The sequence below is a fragment of the Mycteria americana genome, chromosome 3 (assembly GCF_035582795.1).
Source record: "Mycteria americana isolate JAX WOST 10 ecotype Jacksonville Zoo and Gardens chromosome 3, USCA_MyAme_1.0, whole genome shotgun sequence".
Taxonomy (NCBI): Eukaryota; Metazoa; Chordata; class Aves; order Ciconiiformes; family Ciconiidae; genus Mycteria; species Mycteria americana.
The window spans coordinates 113,402-120,642 of NC_134367.1; positions in this window are offsets into that span (position 1 = coordinate 113,402).

Here is a 7,241-nt window from a genome sequence, read left to right on the forward strand (position 1 = left end):
CCAGGGACCTCATCTCAGGGTAGCAAAGTCTGAAAGGGGATGGGACACAGCAGGAGGAGAAAGAGAATTACCCATCCATGAAATCAGACCTTTCCTGCCCACCAAAACTGTGCATGAGCACTGCCTCTCACATAGAGGCTTGAGGGTAGGAAGTAATGATTTACAGAGGGTATCAGATGATGTATCCTGTGGATGGAGAGGGCTGGTGCGTAGGGACCACCATGCCTTCGTCTCAGCCTACAGGGATGTTCCCACTGCAGGATATGTGGCTGGGTTAGTGCAACACAACAGCTCTGTGATGCTGTGGGGCATAACGAGAGTGCACCAAGCAGCTAGGGCAAGGCTGTGACTATTCACAGAGAAAGGCTGGCAGTGTAGCCCAGTCAATCTGAGAGTGGTTGGGCCAGCACAGGAGTAGGTGAGGACAGGCATGACCCTGGCCCCCGCCTCAGAAATGCTGCTATGCAGAGCAGGGGCAAAGCAGGGAGGATACTTACAGCCTACAGGCACTGGCTCCAGTCACTGCATGGGAGCCCAACCACCTGCTGTAGGGACAGGCCACACCACTGGCAGAAGTGGCTGGCACAAGGGTCCAAGGCCAATCTGCATAGTCTCGTAGATACTGCTCCCTCCAGACAGAGTGACTGGGTCCCCACCATGTAACAAGATAGTCTGGTCTCTGACGTCCCTAGCCACCCCTGGTCCCCAGCCACTTCCATGCAAGGGCTACCCCAGGGCAGTCCCTGTGCTGGAGAGGGAGGTTCCATGCCACCATACCACTGCCATGCCTGGCACATGTAATAGCCCAATCACATAGGGCTCTCCCTCACACAGGCTGCCTAGTTAGTGCCTTGTCTTGCTGCCTCAAGTCCCTGACAGCTGTCTGCCCCTAAGCTGGTGACATGCAGGCTTTGTGCAGGCTTGGTTTCCTTCCCATGCCACCCTGGCTTTTCACCTGGCCTTGTGGAGCACCACACAACTGGTGCAGGTTGATACACAACCCGCGCTTATCAGAGGCATGTAGAGGAGCCAGGCTGGCTGGCAGGCACATCCTCTCTCCTTCATCTGGGAACTTCAGCTCTGCTCCCAGATAATGGGAACAATTGCAAAGTCAGCACAAGCAAACACAATGAGCAGATCCCAGTGTTAGCGATGCAGATGGCAAATTACCGTGGCCCTGTCAGAAGCAACACCACAGAGGAGGGGTCAGAGGAAAGGCAGCAAGACAGCCCTCGAGGGAGAGGCAGGGGGAGGGCTGAAAACCAAGTCAGCAGCCCTCAGTCTCACATTGAGAGAAGTGACTAGCCCTGGTCTCCATGCAGGCCAGGCCAACACAGGCTCAAGTCCTATCCCCAGACACAGAACAGACCATTCCAGTCTCTGCAGCAGCCTTGTATATAGTTGGCAGCTGTCAGGCATATAAAGGGAAGCTGTCAGCACATCCCCCTCAGTTTCATAGTTTCTAGGCTAAACAACCCAGGCTAATTTAGGCTTTCACCATAAGCTCCAAAACTCCCTCTTAAGGACTCTCAGGTGAGTTTTCTCCCTCCTTGAAGCCCAAGTACCTGGCTGAACACCAAGCCCCAGAAGAGGTACCAGCACTACCAGGCAGAAGGTTAGGCATCTGCGCTAGGTCAGGCTTCTTGCAGGCTATGTGCCCATTTACACAGGTGCAAGACACCTCCTTTTGCATGGCAGCTGGTCACTACAGAGCAGTGTTCAACTTGGGATGCAGCATTTGTCCCGTGCTCCTCATCCTTTTTCTCACTGGGGTTAGCTTTCCTGCCACAGGTTCAGTGCTTTGTACATTTCTCTGCTGATCTGCACCCTCGTTTGTGGAATGAGCAATAACAAATAAACTACTTCCTCAGGGATGCCACTGTGGGCTTTGATAGAGGTTAATTTTAGTTCCCAAGCAAAGCAGCTCAGTAACTTCCATCGTTCGTGGGCTCAATGACCATGATAATACTGGATACTTTTGCTATCAACACACCTGTCAGATCCCTTTTTAGCTTTACTAGGCTCTTGGCTTGGATGCCTTCATGTGGTGGAAATGATATGGGAAAAGGTTGAGTGGTAACATTATCAATGTATCAATACACAGGACACCCACATCTCAAACACCATATGTTATCTAGTTGTCCCATCTTAAAGGGGTAGAAAAGAAATTATCAGCTGGGAAAGATTATAAGGATCTGCAATGTCACAAATGGTGCAGTACATACACATAGCAAACAATTATTAACTGTTTCTTACAATAGAAACTAGGAAGTGCGAGAAGAAATAATTGGGCAGCTGGTCTAAACCCAACAGAATAAATTACTTTTCACATTGCACATAATTACATAGCAGAACTCTTGACTTCACAATACCCTGTGATAATCAAAAGTATAAAAGTCTGTTCTTGGGCAGCATTGAATTGCCCAAAACCAATTATGCAGCAGATGGTAAAAAAACGCCACCACCAAATGAACAAAAAAGGAGGATCAGGAATAATTAATGATTAGCAGAGGGGCTTTCCACATTTCATAGAGTTCATGAAGTCTCAAAGGGTTGATATCCACAACCTGGTGATGGATCTGAGCCCATTTCTTGGCTGAAGACAATGAGAGAATTTTCTGTAGCAGCTTTATAGAAAATACCTGTGTTTTGCTGTACCTTTGCCCTCCATTATTATTATTATCACAAGGGATCAATGAGTTAATTCCACCTCCATGGGAGGGAAATAAGATACAGCAGCTGGCACACGGACATGGCTGAATGAACCTTCACAACATACCTCCGACATTATTTTCCAGTGAACAGGAGGAAGACAACAGCCAATGTAGAACAGCAGCCACAGCAACTTTGGAGAGAACATGTGGTAGGCAGTCATGGGACTAGTCAGGAGACAGAATCTGGGGGTGCAGGGACAGATCTGGCATTTGCACCCTCCCCAGCCCTCCTCTAGGCCAGACTGCAGCTGGTCGAAGGACAATGCTCACCTGGAAAAGGCCACCCCAAGTCACAGCAGCAGCTGCTGGCTGTTTCCACAGGCATAATGCTGCCCAAAGTGAGCCTTGCTCAGATCACAGCAGGCCATGGGAGGCTCTACAGCAGGGAGCTGAAGCAGCCAGGTTTTCAACCTGGGCAGCACCATTCTGCCACTCTCTGGAGGCAGACACAGGCAGAACAGGGCCTGCACAGACTTGCTATGTTGGAGAGAGGATAGAGGACATGGAGACTTGCACAGACATTCATAAACTTGGTGTTTCTTGGGGAAATAATTGCATGAGTGTGGTGTCCCAGGAAGGGAACAGTCACAGAGGTCCAGGACCCCCAGGTCAGGACTCAGCTATTGCAGGTCACGTCATGTTAATTTCTTTCATAAATTTGTGAGCACCCACCTCACGCTAGTTAAAAGCTGACTAAAGCTTAGATTAGGGACACAAAATCCATGCATCCGTTGTGGGTTTCATTTAAACAATAACATTTATATGCAACAAAGTATGGGCAGTTTCTGCATAGGCATATCATAAATCTAAAACTTTCCCAGCTCCCAAGGGCCACGGACATAGACACAGAGGTAAATTCCTGATGCTCTGGGAACCCTTGCTGGTGTATTCAGTATTGGACAGAGAAAGATGACAGCAGGGTGACATGATGCAGGTACTGCACCACGGTCAGGGCATTCCCTTGCTGCCAGCACCTCTCCCAGAGCCTCACATTTGCCCCAGTGACTGCCAAAACTAAAGACTGATAATGAGCGTATTTAAAGGCTTCCAGAGCCAGGGGGTCTCTGGGAAATTCTCTCTTCACTGAAAGAGCCTTCTACAGCCTGTGTGCGTGTGCAAGGCAGGGTGCATGGGACACAGGAAGGAGCAAGCACAGAGGCAGTGGAGCCATCTGCACCACTGCACCAAGCAGCAGTCACACAGCCAATGCAACACATTGCAGTCAAGCAGCCCATGTGGCACGTGTTCCTTGCCCACACGCAGCTTTTGCTCATGGGCCAGCTTGTACTAGCGAACAGGGGTGCAGCACAGCAACACATGCCAAATGCAGACAGGTGGGAGGGATGGTGGGTGGGCAGAGCACCCTGGGGAGATGGCCAGGGGTGAGTTGGCTGGCCCGGTGGGACTTACAATGCCTTCCCTGGTAGGCAGGGAGAGGAACTGAAGGGAACTGAGACAGGCTGGGGGCTGTGGGACCTGCAGTCCAGGCTGCAGAGGTGAGGATGGGATCTCAAGCCTGCTGCTGTATTTCCCCACTGAATTCCAAGTACAAGGCACTGCAAGGCATATAATACAATTTAGATGTATTAGTTCCTGATTTGTGATTGCAAATTGAATTTTGCCTGGCCAAAAACCCAAACACTCAAATAATAATAAAATATGTGTGGAGACTTTGCACTCTCAGTATTCATTATTTATAGACTGAACCCACAGATATAATGCTCTCCTCTGCTCCCAAAGCACATCATGCTTCTCCCCGTGCACAGTCACAGGGTTCTTCCCCAATGCAGCACACAAGGGGATGGTGTGGCACTGGAGAGAGATGGTTGCTAAGCTCCCAGGATTGCCCAGAGTGGCACAGCATGTCCTTTCCCCATGTCCAGGACAACCAATCTGGTGGGTGTATGAAGCCTGGGAACGCCACTCAGACAACAGTGATGGCCAAGGGTGGTCAGATATAAACTTCCACTGATGACAGCATGATTATCCTCCTGTGTGAGCAATAGGGGTGCAGCCTGGAGCATAGGGAAAGGACACAGAAACCTAATCCCCTGAAAGTGGCTTTGGGGAGGATGCAGAATAAACTGTCCCACAGTGCTAATGCACACCTGTTTCTGCTATCAAAGAACAGCATTACCCACTGATACCTAATACCTACAGTGCTGAGCTTTCCAAATAATGTCTTTTAAAAGTTGCTATGTCATCTTCATCTGACCACACCTGTGCAGGCTACAGTAATGTTGGGCAAGCCAGGGAACAAATGAGTAACTACTGCAGCTGTGCAATCTGAACTGAACGGATCCAAACCACGCAACTGATAAGCAACTAGGCAACATGTCAGTGTTCAAGATTGTGCTCCAAAGGCTGTGAGAGATGCTACTTATGTGTAGCAAGAACATACTGAGAAATGTCAGTATGCTGAGCATACAAACATATGTACAGCAGGAAGCAAAGTCATGGTGCTGATAACAATTGGAGCTGAAGTAACAGCTTAGTATGCAGGTAAAATAACTAATCCACTAAAATGTAAACACAACAAATGATAGAAGTCAATCACCAATAGAAAAAAGCATGGTATGAAGTTAAGCCCCATTCAGTGTATGGGAGGAAGGACCTGACTTAGTTATTTGGGTTAGAGCTGCAGTTATGACCAGAAGCTGCTTGACATCAGTACACACATTTGTGCTTGCTGTTTACTGGGCTGCCTGAACAGAGGAACCTATGCTACAGAGCAGTCAGTGACAAAGAGCCTGAATCCTTGGCTGGTGGCAAAGACAGGCCATGGAGTAGTCAATATTAACACCAACCCTCAGGTTAACAGCCAGCTCTGCAATAACCAAGTGTGGATCAGGCCTCAACTACAGTGACCGAGTGAGAACAGGTCTTGCAGAGAAGAGACAACTAGCAATCTGTTCCTCTAAAACCTCTTGCAGTCACAGTCTTACAGTTGCCAGCTCTAACCTTGGCTTTCCTTGAAGTTCCCTCCCCAGCATGGAGATAGAGGAAGAAGGAGCCTTCCAGCAGGATTCTGCTGGGAAAGCAAGATCAGACTCACCTTCATCCTGGCCACTGTTGACTGCAGCAACAAGAAAGCTCAGCATGGGAAGGAGGTAATCTCCTGATCCACCAAGAGCACCTGAGAAGTGGCATTGAACAACCCAGACAGGGCCAAAAGACCACCCAACCTGCCATACAGATGCAAAGTTAACCTAGGTTCTGCCAGACTTCAATTTCTACTTGGCTGGAACTTGTCCTTTACACACTGATACTGCAGATTAAGTCCTTCCCATGGCAACAGCACTACCCTGGTCTTCCACAGCTCTCCCCAAAGCACAGACCAATTCTCCTATAACTAAGAAAGACCTCCTGAAGTGACCAGGAAGGAATTTTGGGGGCCCTAGTGCATTGAACTGTGCATGCCTGTGCCCACACATGCACATGCACACATCAATGTACCTTTGCTGCAGGCTGACTACATCCAGGGCTTGGTCTGGCTGCTATTTAGCTCCAGCTGTGCTATACAGCCAGGACAACACAGGCTGCAGCAAAGGACATCAGCTGGACAGTGAGGAGCCTCAGGAGTCCCCGAGTCTGCCCAAAGTCACCTTAGCAGCCCCTTGGGACCAAGGTTGCTCACAGATTCCCACTTGGCTTGACTCCTTCCAATCTCCCTTGCCCACAGAAAACAGTGGCTTACTGCCTGTAAGGCAATAGAGGATGATTTAGGTTCATTTCCTCATTTCCTTACCACTCCACTAGCCCAGTGCTGCCTCTCCTGCAGATGGGACACAACTCACACTTGTGCCTTCATACAGAGCAGCACCCCGGAGGGGCCAGAGCATCCTCAGCTGCAGAGGAGCTGGTGGGACTGTGCTGGGAGCACCAGCCCAAACGTCTGCATCTGTTAGTGCCCCAGCAGTCGTGACACCAGTGAGCCAATGGTGTTCACTGCCACTAGGCATGACCATAGCCCCACTGCCCAGGACACTTGCCTGCATGTGGAGCCCCCCACATTGATGGGCATCCCCTTGGATGCAGGCCCCTCACATCGTCCATCTGCTCAGGGACAAACCCTCCAGCCCAGTTAGAGCCTGTGCCATCACCTCCTCAGCACACAGAGGTAAGGACTGGTCAGGTTTCCCCACAAACTGGAGAAGCCATGCTTGCTCCTCTTCTTAGGCCTCACCTCACTTACCACACCTCTGAGAGGTCTCCCACCTCCTGGACTGTCTCTTCAGTGCTGTCCAATTCCTTGCCTGGTGCTGCAGCAGAAAGTGCCATTACTCTAGTACTGAAGCCACTGCAACTTCACCACCCACAGGCTTCCCTCGAATCTTCCAGCAGCCCCTACCTATCTCTTGCTTCTGCTGGGCAGGTCTTGGTAGCCTGCCCTTCCATACTGTGCTGTGCCCTGTCATGTCATGCCATTCTGCACTATGCCATTCCTTGCTGTGTTGTGCTGTGCCCTGCCACACCACACCATGCCCTGCCACACTGTGCCCTTCTGCACTGTGATATGCCTGGCTG